This window comes from Cyanistes caeruleus, chromosome 7, assembly GCF_971803275.1.
Source record: "Cyanistes caeruleus chromosome 7, bCyaCae1.hap1.1, whole genome shotgun sequence".
Taxonomy (NCBI): Eukaryota; Metazoa; Chordata; class Aves; order Passeriformes; family Paridae; genus Cyanistes; species Cyanistes caeruleus.
In genome coordinates this window covers 39000598-39013518 of record NC_141707.1, presented here as the reverse complement: position 1 = coordinate 39013518, position 12921 = coordinate 39000598, and the positions used below count along the sequence as shown (strand labels likewise).

The 12921-nt window shown below is 44.2% G+C and overlaps 1 long non-coding RNA gene across 1 annotated transcript in view; it reads left to right on the top strand.

Annotated features, from left to right (window-relative positions):
* The first annotated feature begins 378 nt into the window (after window positions 1-378).
* LOC111931822 (uncharacterized) overlaps window positions 379-12921 on the top strand; it is a 28150-nt gene continuing 15607 nt past the window's right edge. Inside the window, exon 1 of the long non-coding RNA XR_015289347.1 lies at window positions 379-517. This is a non-coding gene — a long non-coding RNA (uncharacterized LOC111931822). The remainder of the gene's footprint in view (window positions 518-12921) is intronic.

Below are 12921 nucleotides of genomic sequence, written 5' to 3'. Positions count from 1 at the left end.
TAGATGTTAATATCAGATAAATGATAGATGTGTTCAGCCTGGCTCCCGGGGAGACTGGGGCAAACGCTTTGCTGGAGATTTAATGTTAATTCAGGGATGTTTTAGGATACCATCCCCACTCTCATGACCCACTGGGCTTCTGGAATCTCATTGCAGAGGTCTTCCAGGTTTTGAGATATTTCAGCTCCTCTCATGTTTAGTGGAATACACTTGGCTCACTTCAAGCTTCCAAAGCTTTAATCCTTTCTGTCCCTTGATGAATTAAACCATTTGTGGCTGTGAGATGGGGTGGGCACAGAGATCCTCAGGTGCAGCTCCCAGCTCAGATGGGGGTAATTGAGTCCAGCTGAAGAAATCCTCATTGTTCTGCAGGTCCCCAAATCTCTTTCTGTAGAAGGAGATACTGGTTTAATCCAATTTTAAATGCCCATTTTTTATCTTGAATGTCTATGAAATTCTTTGTATTTCCTGTTAATATTTGGTGTTATTTCTACTGACATTATGGATAGCTTTTGAGGTAAGTCTAAGCAAGTTTTTATCTACAACTCCTGTCAGGTGGGGTCGGCCTCTTCTCTCGGGCAGCCAGTGATGGAACAAAGAGAAATATTTTCACCAGGGGAGGCCTGGGTTGGATATTAGGAAAAAAATCTTCACTGAAAGACTGGCATTGGAATGGGCTTCTTGGGGAAGTGGTGGAGTCAGCATCCCTGGAAGTCTTCAAAAAATGTGTAGATGTGGCATTTGGTGAGTGATGTGGTTTGGTGGGACTGGGGGTGTTTGGTGAAAGGCTGGACTTGGTGATCTTGGAGGTGTTTTCCAACCTGAATGATTCAGTGCTGTGATATCAAAATGGATCAACAAGTGGGATAACTGAAGGAAATGTGGGAAAAGCCTGAATGTGGCAATGCTGAATCCTGATCCAGAAGGTGCCCTTTTGTCTGCCACAAATGCTGCATGAACGCCTTGTAAATTCTGGATCTGGAGCTTGTGTGATAACTTTCCTGTGGATTAAGAGTTCCAAAATTATAAGGGCTTGATTCTCCTGAAATGCTGGCACTTTGGGTTTTCTCTCTCTCCCTCCCATGGGCAGACATCTGCAGTTTTCCCTGGTGTTGAGAGGAGAGTAGACTGAGTCAAATGAGGCCCCATATTTTGCAGTGTTTGCTCTAAGAGTGAAAAATTCATGGTTGCAGGTGACATCAGTGTGCAAAAAAATGACAGCCTGGGCTGTGGCTGAAACTCTCCTGACCCAGGAACTGGCCTGCTTGGCTCCTGTTCCTGAGGGCTGATGACAGCCAGCAGAAAAACTCCTTCCATAAGCACCTGCTCCCACTCCAGGGCTCTGCTGGAGGAGGACACGGGGACTGGCTCCTGCAGGTGAGGCACACTTCACACAGTAAGGATATTTCCTCCAAGTGCTGCAGGTGGACTGGGTGGAAAACGGAGTTCTGCTGAGGCTGGAAATTCCTTGATCTGTAAGTGTAGGTGGGTTTTTGTGAATTCAAAGTAGCTTAATTCCATAAAGGAAAAGGCAATTTGTGCATCATCTCAGTTCATCCCTGGTCCTCTGTGCACCTTACAGATCAGTAAGTTTGGGGATGAGTGCTCTGTTCTCCCTGCTGGGATGTAACACCAAACAGTCCTGGTAAAGATTCTGATGAATAACTCGTGTAAATACGATCCAGGTCAAAGCCATTTTCTCTCTGCTTCTGCTTAGCCCTTTAATTTATTATTATTATTTTTAAAAACCACATTTCTCCCCAGCACATGGGGCAGGGCTGCCCACCGAGCTGCAGCCAAGCAGGATTGATGGTTTGCTTCCTCCCCACCCCGGTTTAATTAGGCTGTTACTATTTCCTGCCCCTCATTACACCAGCGCTGCTCCCCGACACAGCACTGGAAACAAATTATTAGCAAAGCACAGAGGAATACAAGCTGCTAATTTGTTTTGGTCTCTGCTGGAAAATTGCAATTGTACATATTGCTTTTCAAAGTATTTTATGGGGCCTGACACAGAGCTTGGTTATCTAACTGTTGCTTTTCAGAGGAGCGAGCTTTGGCTGGACTATTAATTATGCATAACTATGTATGTATATTGTATTAATTATAATATGTATTATTATGATAATTATATTAATTATAATCAATAATATTAATTGTATTATCCATTTCTCTCTGGACAGAGAGAGGGGTTCAGGTGGATGCAGAGCAGGAGGGTTTTTGCATTCCATGACTCCACGTGTGTCCCTGCAACCACGAGGGAAAACAGGGAAATTTTCAGCAGAGGTTAACCAGCACACGTTAAATCCTGGTGCTGAGAACACAAGTTGTGATTTTAGGGTGTGTCAGCTGGCTGAGTGAAACCCCAGGTCAGGGCAATGCAGAAAGACAGAATTCTGGCAGGGCTTTGTTTGCCAGGAGGAAAAAAAAAATATGAACAGAAAACCAGGAAAAGAAATTAATTCTGTTTGTGCCTTTCTGGTTTAGGATTTAGGAGTGGCAAGTGGAACAAATTCACAGCTGTGGGGTTCAGGGTACTGGAGTGGAAGGAGCCACAGTCACAGGAGGGTGGCAAAGGCAGGGAAACAGCCAAGAGCAAACCCTGGTAAAAGACTTACACGAATCTGAGGTCCCTGAAACTGTTCATTAATTGAATTTACACCGTTTTAAAATTTTCTGTTTGAAAGTTGACCTTTTTGTCATTAAATAGTGTGGAAATATTGATAGTAGTGACCCAAAGTAGCTTGGTTTATCCTCATTACAAATGCACACTTCATTCATTAACTGTGTGGGTCTTGGGGTACTTTCTAAGGGAGGAAGAAGTTTCATTCTGAATTAACATCAGCACTCTCCTCCCTCAATTTTCTGTTTCTATGCCATGAGGTTTTTGTGATGTTTATTATTTTATAAGGTTTGTGTCTCCCTAAATTTGAGGAAAAACTGCAGACAACAACATCCAATGTGGCCTTGAATATTTCCAGGGATGGGCAATCCACACTTCTCTGGGAAGCCTCTTTTGTTCTGTAGGAGATAACATTGATACTGGAGTTTGGGTTTGAATGGGATTGTATTTCACATTGAGCAAAAGTTGTGCTTTGGTGGAATACTTTTTATAGCCTGACAAAAACAAACCTGTGTGTGGAAGGTGGGCTGGGGAAAACTCAGTTCTTGAGCTAAAGAACCAAAGTTCTGGACCAGACCGTGACCTCCTTTGAGTGAGTATTGGCAAAATTATTTCTGTGCTCTCCTAATGACTCATGCAGGGGGAGCAGGATCTCAGATGCACTTTGAGATTCTCCAGCTTGAGATAAGGAGCAAAAACAGTGCAGGAATTTACAGGAAGGGAGTGGATGATGTTTAAACATTGCTCCATCCTTCCTAGAGTGTGTGAAATGACAGCTGAGATTAAAGCAGGTCATCTCTGGTGAGTGATTTCACAATATCCCAGTTCCTGTGACCCTGTAAGATGGGGAAAGTCAGCTGCTGGCTGAGGCTGAGGACAGAGGGTTTCGAAAGGGCTTTGTTTGCACAGCACACCCGAGCGAGGACGTTCTTCGAGAGCCTCCGAGCTCGTGCTGTTTACAAAAAAACCCTTTTCTCCAGAAATGTCAGTCAGCCAAAGTGTGGCTTGAAGCTCTGGGGCTGGATCCCTTCCTGGTGTGTGTAGGGTGGAGGGGAGCCAGCCCCACAGGCTGCAGGATTTCATCCCTGAGTGGTTGCTGGAACGCTGTTCCTTCCTGTGCCTTCTGCCCTGGATCGTTCTGCGGGAGCTGATTCCGGAGGGTTGTGGCCTCAGAGGGGACAGAAGAAATACAACCATTTCCTGCAGGGAAGGAATCCTTTCTGCGCTGTGACAGGTCAAATAACAACAGCAACAACATTAATGACAGACCAGATTTATGTTTGCAGACCTTCCCACCTGTTTTTGTGTTAAAAAATTATGAGTAAGAAGTTTCCTGGTTCCTTGCACAGGTGGATGTGGGACTGAGCTGCTTCCAGCACCACTGGGTTGTTTTTTTTTCCTCAGATGTGGAACATCCAAAAATGTTTCCCCTTTTGGAGGGTAACTTTGCATCTCAGAGGGCTTAAGGGGAGTTCTGTCAGCTGTTCTTGAAGCAATTAATAATAATTGATTCTTCCCTGTCAGGGTAGTGAGGCCCTGGCACAGGTTGCTCAGAAAAGCTGTGTCTGGAAGTGGCCAAGGCCAGGTTGGATGGGGCTGGGAACAACCTGGGATAGCTGGGATGGAATGCAGACACATGGGAGGTGATTTGGAATGAGAGGATCTGTGAGGTCCCATCCAACCTGACCCATCTGTGATTCTGATCTGTGTTTCTCATTACAGCACCTCAGCAGTGAGCAGGGCACTCCAGGGACCCAACCTCTCCTCCCTTGTGAAAGCTCCTTTGCCCTGGAAATGCCTCAGGAACCTCCTTTGTCCCACTAAGTGCTTTAGCAACCAGGAAGTTTCCAGAGTCAGTCACAAATAAATGGGTTTATTTTTTTTTTTTTTGTTTTAGAACAGCATCACCTCCCAGAAACTTTGTTCACAAACTCAGAAGTTACTGTGTTCTAGATCTGCAGTCATGGCAAACAATAGCATTAGGGGGGAAAAAATAGCAGAAGGGATACATTTTTCATTTTAAATTATACCCAGCTTTCTTAAAGCAAATTAAATTGCACTTAACCAAAGAATACAGATAACAGTATTAAGCACAATAGAACATTTTAATTACTAAGAAAAACAAATGTCCGTGTCTGTAGCTGTAATTAAGGGCGAGCCATATTTGCTGTGCATTAGTGTGACTTGTATGTCTGAGATACAGTAATTGCCCCAATCCATCAGGGGCTTCAGCCTCGACATCCTGGGCCTGGAGAGGCTGCATGGGAAGGCAGGAATGGGATGAGGCTGTTTGATGGGCTGTCTGACCAGTGATGGGGCAGAGCTGCTGTTGGTTTTCAGCACAGCCCAGCCTGGGAATCCCAGCTGTGCTCCAGGCAGCTCTCCTGGGAGCCCTGAGCTCCCTGGCAGCTCTGGGTGTTTGTGGTGGGGGATCAGGGGTGTGGGGGCTCAGGAGGTGTCGTGGGCATGGGAGACAAAGCAGTGCCTTGCTGGAACTCTCTGTCCTCCCAGTCACAGGAGGGGGTTTGGGAAAGAGGCAACAAAGGGTTGGAAATGGCTTCAAATTAAACCAGCAAAGGTTTAAGTTGGATATTTGGGGAAATCCCTCCATGGAAAGGGGTCTTCAGCCCTGGCACAGCTGCCCAGGGCAGTGGTGGAGTCCCCATCCCTGGAGGGGTTTCAAAGCCATGTGGATGTGGCCCTTGGGGACATGGGGCAGTGGTGGCCTGGGCAGTGCTGGGAGTGGTTGGACTCAATTTTAAGGGTCTTTTCTAACCTTGATGATTTGGTGATTCTGGGATTAATGAATAGTCCCTGGATAAACAGGGACTTTAGGGTGGAGAAGGTGCAGAGGGAAACCTGCAGGAATGAATAGGAAGGGCCAAAGAAGGAAGAGGCCAATCAAATTTCCCAGATTTAGGCCTTGCTCTGTTGTCTCCTCTCATCCAGGATGCCCAACGACAGTAAATCCTCAGATGTGGAAAGGGCTGGGAAGAGAAAAGAAACAATTTTTTCTCCATGCCCCTTGTGATAGAACATGAGTAATGACAGCAAAAAATCACAGCAGGGAAGAGTTGGTCAAACATGAGGGAAGGGTTTTTAATATTGAGGTAGTTAATTACTGGAATTAATCCCCTCTGGAGACTGAAAAGTCCTTCTATGGAGTTCTCAGGACAAACCTTCTTCAGGTTTTATTTCAGGAAACCTTCCTGAGAAACACCATGGTGGAGCTTTTCCATCCTTGGATGAGGTGGACAGGCCTTGGTATCTCTGGCCACCTCATCCAGATGGACTCCAGGGTGGACAAATCCCACTGTTTGGGGAGGTCTGTGGGAGGCAGAAATCCATCCTGGGTTGTCTCTCCTGGTCAGGCAGTGGAACTGCTGGAATGGGCTCATAAGTGGCATCTCAAAGGGAAACAAATCCAGGGAGGAAATGATTGCTGGAGGTAAAACCAGCTCCCAATCTTTTCTAGGATTGAAAATACGTGTGATGAGCTACTACAGACTTAGAATCCCAGACTGGTTTGGGTTGGAAAGGAGCTCCAAGCTCATCCAGCTCCAGCCCTGCCATGGGCAGGGATACTTCCACTGCCCTGTCCAGCCTGCCTGGACCAATCATCTTGAATTAATTTCAGAGTTTTCCTCTGGCTGGAACGGGCAGTGATGATGTTTTGTCCACAAACCCCATGAAAATGTAGGGAACAACCTGTTCTGGGATTGTAACTTTGCCCTGGTTTGAGGCAGCAGGTGGGAAGAGAGAAGAGACATTTCTTACCCTGCAGATCTGCTCCTCCTGCTGAGGCCTTTCAGTTACCAAAAAAGTTTGGTAGGAAAACTGCTGGCTAATGGTTAATTCCTGGGGCTGAATGCACATTCCAGAGATGCCATTGCTGATGTATTTAAGCAATAAAATCCAAATGGTGATTGCAGCAGTCCTGGTGCCGTGTCACACTGCCCAAGGTGAGGAATGAGTGACTTCAGTGATTGGGGAGCTCTAAAACCATGGCTTGCTCTAAGGAGATGGACTTGGAGCTGAAAAATCAGAAAAAATAAAAGCAAGTAAAACAGGTAGAAATGTTAGTTTACTGAGAGTCACTGGCAGAAATATGATTTACTTGGCAGCCAGTAAGAAAACAATGTTTATGCAGAAGTGGCAGTAAGATTTGTGTTGCAGGAATAATAAATTATAGTTATTATATAACCAGCTGATATATTTGATCACCCAACGCTGCAATATCTACCTAAGCAATGCTGTGCATGAAGTTGTGTGTTGGATTTGGAGGACTTTCACATGTGAAGCTCCTAAATGAGGTTAAAATAACCATAAAATTTCAGACCTGTGTTAATCCAGATGTGTTCTGTGTATGCCCTCTAAAACAACAAAAAGTATTTTTACTTTTCCTTTGGGCCATTAAAAATGACAATTCTAGGGTCCCTGATAGTTTTAAAGAAGGAGAATCCAAGAAGGTTTCATAGCCACCAAATGCCAGATTTAGTGGTAAAAATAATCCTATTTTATGTGGAAGAAACATAAAGGGACTAAGGAAAAGCCTTGCATGTGAGAGTGATCAAATAGTTCATAAAATCATGGAATTACAGAGTGGTTGGGGATGGGAGGGACCTTAAAGATCATCCAGAGGAGGAGGCTCAGCTCCCCATGGGGTTTGCTCCCAAAGCCTCCCTTCAGGACTGGAGAATGTCTCCTGGTGCTCCAGCTGGGTTAAGCATCATTCCCTGGTGCACATACCCCGATTTACTTCTATTTTCACTGCCTCTCTGCTTTCATTTTGAAACTTCTTGATTTTCCTGAGCTCAAAGAGAGCTGGCAGCTGTCTTGGGACATCACCCTGAGCCATGGAAATCTGGATGATTCATTTGCCTCCAAAGAGAGAGCTCAAAGCTTGAAACCCTTTTCAGACTCAGTAAAAGACGTGGATTAGGGGGAATCTTGGTTTCCATCTCCCAGAGAGCTGCCAAATTCCCTTCTCCACTCCTGTGGCTCTTATGCCACGCTCTCCAGCGTTGTGCATTAAAACATGACTGATGTTTGTCATGTGTGACTCGTCCTTTTGGGCCTCTCTGGAGGCACAAATATGTGCCTTGTTTTGGCTGGCTCTTTTGGGGCTTTTTAATCCAAATCTGTTTCTCTGTGGCCGTTGGAGGTGGCACGTAAGGCAGTGTGGGGCAGAGTGGGATTTGGCCTGGAGAGCGCTTTGCTTCCAGAGGGAGTTTATTCCAGGCTGGGGTTAATTCCCAAAAGAAGTTATTTTACAAAAGGAATCTGTCTTTGCTGTGGAAGGAGCTCATGGGTTTATGGCCAGTGGTGGGGCAGAGCAAGGAGGTGCTGAGAGCATTTGGTGGATTTTTATTCCAGACTGGAATATCTACCTGGTGCTGCGGGAGAACACCCAGTGCCAGGGCACCAAGGATATTCCTGGGATATGTCTTTCAGTTTTCTTCATAAAATTCCAGAATGGTTTGGGATGTCCCATGAGCAGGGACACCTTCCACCATCCCAGGCTGCTCTAAGCCCCATCCAGCCCAGCCTTGGATGCTTCAGGAATTCACGGGCAGCCACAGCTGCTCTGGGCACCCTGTACCAGCCCCTCTCCACCCTCACAGCCAGGAATTCCTTCCCAAAATCCCACCCAAATCTCCCTTTTTCCAGTGGGAAGCCATTCCCTGGCTCCTGTTCCTCCATCCCTTGTCCCCAGTCCCTCTCCAGCTCTCCTGGAGCCCCTTCAGGCCCTGCAAGGGGCTCGGAGCTCTCCCTGGATCCTTCCCTTCTCCAGGGGAACATTCCCAGCTCTCCCTGCATCCTTCCCTTCTCCAGGGGAACATTCCCAGCTCTCCCTGCATCCTTCCCTTCTCCAGGGGAACATTCCCAGCTCTCCCAGCATTTCCTCATAGGAAAAGATGCAGAAATCCATTCCCACAGTGGGAAGCAGAGCTCAGGAATCAGGAAAGACTCTTCAAAGCTTCTCTCCTGGTGACTAAGCCCAGAGTGTGGCTGTACCCCCAAAAACGCTGTTGATCAGAGAAAGGGAATTAAAAGGAAAAATTAAAGCTGCTCATCAGGTGTGTAATCCCTGTACAAAAAGGTGTCACTAACACTGAGAATCTTTTTTTTTTTTTTTTTTGGCACTTCTACTCCTGCTAGTTTATTACCCTGCTAATGAGTGCACCACTACCACCAGACTTTCTGTATCCCATCTCTTGTTCCCTGGTTAATTTACAGCCCCTGACCTCTCTCTGCGGCTCTCAGCAGCCACAGGATGGCTTAATGTGCCTCCTGTGCACATCATTTCTGTGAGTTCAGCATGTCTCTAATAATCAGGCCCCATAATTTGGTTTGCTCCATTCATTGATTGCCCCAAATATGATTTTGCAAGGCGAAGCTCCCCGAGTCATAACTACAAAAATGACAGGCAGTACTTTTTGTAATCTCCATATTTGACGCATGAAAGAAGGCTAAATTCCTGTTTGAATAAACAACATAATAAGGTTATTGAGAATAAGACCATTACTATATAAAATTATGTCTAAGTGGCAGATATAATTAACATTGGATTGTAATTACACTAATTACAAGTCACATTAAGATACTCCAGTAATGACAAAGTGAGCACCCTATAATTGAATGGAATAAGCAGGGAAACATGCTGCTCACACTAATTACCTAAATGAGCTAATATGTCTTCGGAGTGACAGTCATGCTCAGTGTTATTACACAGGCAAGACAATTTTGTAAGTTAAAAAAAAATCTAATTTCCTTCCTTCCTTCTCTTCAGGACCCATTTCAAATCATCAGCAGCTTCAGAATTTCTCTCTTGAGCCAAAAATAGAGAGATCCCACAGTTCAGGCCTTTGCTAATTTTCTTTGACAAAGGACAATTTTCAGTGTTATGCTGCAATTTTTGACACGTTCCTGCTGCTTCCAAAGTAAAACTGGGCTTGTCCTGGGTTTCTTGGTGGGTTCCTTTGGCAAAGTTGATCTACTGTGATTTTTTTTTTAAATTTTTTTTTTATTTTTCGCTTGTCTAAATTTGAAGCAAACAAAATAATGTAACTTAAGCTCAGCGTGCTCTACAACATAAAACGGACTTATTTTGTTGGCTCCAGAGTAACAAATATGGCTTAGAACAGTCTGGCTCCAGTTGTGCCCCTGAGAGTGGTAAAAATTTGAATTATTCAAGGCAATTAGTGGAAGCATTGCAGTGGAACTCAAATTTCTTCTCAAGCTTCTAAGAATAAAATCTAATATAGGGATAGGAATTCTCCATATTGTGGAAAAAATGCACACCACTTTTCCTTTAAACACCTCCAGCTGCGGGGAGGAAAAACAACCTAACAGACAATTTAACAATCAGAAATAGTTCTCTAAGAATTAACAAACACGAGCCAGTGCACTTCATCAGACTGTCTGGGCTTCAAACTTATCTGAGGGATGGATGATAATGATTTTTTGCTTCATGGGTGGCTTGATTCTCAAGGGCCCAGCGATTCCCCTTCTTTTGGTGATAGCCAAAAATCCCCAAGCATATGGTTCCCCAGCCATATTTCTGCCTGTTGTTGTTTATTTTTATCCCGGGGCGTAGGAGGTTCACTCGCAGAGCACTTGGGTGCCAGCACTTTGATGAACTCTTTTCCTGTCACCAGGAACGCCGTGGCTTTTTGGGAAGCATCTGACAGAGGATGAGGAGGCAGCTGAGTGGGAGGGTGTCCTCAAATGTAAAGAGACGTCAAAGCTGCTGATGAAAAATGCGATGTAGGGGTGTCTGGAAGGCACATCCTCCCCTGCTGGGAGCAGAGAGAGGGGGGGAAAAATAAGAGATGGAGCCTCGGGAGTTTAGGTCAGGGGAAAAAAAAAATAAAAAAAAATAAAGAAGACCTGGCAAGGAAATTAGGTGATTTGTGGTTTAAAAAAGGATGGATTTGTGGTTCTGAGTTTAAGATTTGCTGTGGGCCTGTCCTTGGAAGGTTCTTTGGAAGAGCTGAAGGAATTCCAAGGGAGAGGAGAGGACGGAGGGAATCTGGAAGAGAGAGGAAAGGGATGTCAGAGAGAGATGGCAAAACAGCACCAGAGAAATCTGAAAAAAAAGGAGGGAGAAGAAGATAAAATGAGAAAAAAAAATAGCAAAAAAAATAGCAAAAAGGGGGAAAATGATAGAAGAAGAGGAAGGGCAATGGGGGGAGCATCAGTGGTAGCTTCAGACATTTTTAAGATGACAGAGAACAACTACAGGTTTGTACTACTGAGGGAAGGGAGAGGGGAGAAAAATGTTAAGGGAATGTGCAAGGAAGAAAGAAAAGAGGGATCATGAGGAGGATTAGAAGTGGGACTCTTCAGGAGTCAGCCACTGAAGGAATGGGATTGTGTGAGAGGAAAAAGTAAAACCTCTCTTAGTCTTGGCTTTAGAGAGACTGCACAGAATTAGTTCAGCTCCAGACAAGCCTTCTAGAGAGTGAAAGTTTGATTTGGCTCACAGAAAGTCCCCAGTTCCAACCATCCTTTGCTACCCTTGCAGGTTTTAAAAGGAAAAAAATGATAAAATCCCAAGTCTGCCCAAAATCTTTCATCTGGACTCCACCTGGGTCCTCATTCCTTCTCACACAGATTCATGCAGGGTGAATTATAAAAAACACTTGGTGAATTATAAAAAACAACAAAATCCTTCCTTGGAAGAGATGGAAATGTCAAATTTGGCATGGTATTAGCAATCCCCTTATCTGTGATAACACAGGAGAAAAGAAATAAATTGATGTCTGAATTTATCCCAGCAGCTAGGTTGGTTCATTAATCTGTACCCTGATGTAAGTACGTGTTTTACAACTGTCTAGGAAAGTGTCATTGCTGGTATTAACAAATAAATGAAAAAAATGTTGCTAAAATGTAAAAGTACAGTTAAAAAAAGACCTGCAGTAACCAAAGTTTTTTTTTTTTTTTTTTGATTGAAAGCATTTATCCAGAAAAAGTTACCTGAGAATTCGAATTCCAGAGAAAATGGTGATTTAAATTCAGAAGACCATCAAATGAATAATTTTAACAGATTCTCAGCTCTTCTTAAACAGATGACTGTGTGTTTGCAACTGAATGTTTGATAAATGAAAAGAGACGAAATGTTCTACTTTTCAGCACATTTTTACCCACAGCTGGTGCACAGACTGAGACTCAGTGTATGTTGCTTTAGCCGTGATTTTTCAACTTGAGGTTTACTATATTTAGCTCCACGTATATTTAGAACTGATGGAAGTAAATTTCGTTAACTTTGGGAAATGGTGCTGAGCTGGACTTTGGTCCAGCTGAAAAATATCAGGGTTGTTCCTTGATTTCATGATGCTGGGAATTACCAGCTCCAGGGATCCCATCTGAACTCTGTGAGAGGTTTCCGTGTATTTGCACCAGGAGTGTGGCTGTTTATTGGGATCGTGCATAGTTGAGGAATATTGTACACATCTGGGAAAATTAAGGATACCTGGGGATTTGCTGAAGCATTTTCAATAGCAGTTAACGTGTGAGAAGGTGTTTAAATTGGCAGAATGCTCGGGTATGTATTTTTCTAAAGGTCTGTTTGCCTGAGCGGTGTGATAATAAAAAGCCATTCCATATTCCCACTCCTGCCCAGGAGGTGTGGCCGTGCTCACACTCCTGCCCAAACATTCCATGAGGAATTCCCAGCACTCTCCGTTCCCTGTGGATGCTTTAGACATTCCTTGGTGAACACATCCTCAATTCTCACAGCCATGATTTACCAGCACATCCTGCTGATAACTTTGGGGCTGGGCAGAAGTTTTTCCAAAAATATGGGATAAAATTTAAGTGTTCCAAAAATGAGTTAAGACTCAAAAAACGGGTGGAATTTTGTGCTATGGTTTAGTTGACAAGGTGGTATCCAGTTGAAGGTTGGACATGACCTTGGAGACCTTTCCCAACCTCAGTGATTGTTAGATTTCCATGTACTGCTTGTGTTCTACCACTGATATCGATATTGGTAACTTCTCTGAGTTTGTTAAATGCTGTGCAAGTTCCAGTTTAGGAAAATGTTATGATAAAGCTGTTGAATAAAAATGCAATTTGAGTGATTATAAAATAACCAGCTCGAGGCTCTCACTATGCTAATGGAAACACCAAAGTTAATTTAGTTGTTATTTAGAACAGCAATTCATTCGGATCAGCAAAAACACAGTTCCCAGCCACTCCAGATAAATAACAATCAGGAAAAAAAGGAGTGATTTATTCCAATTCAGTTTTCTCAGCACCAGGCTGCTGCAGTGAGGAGGGGAAATTGCAGGCTT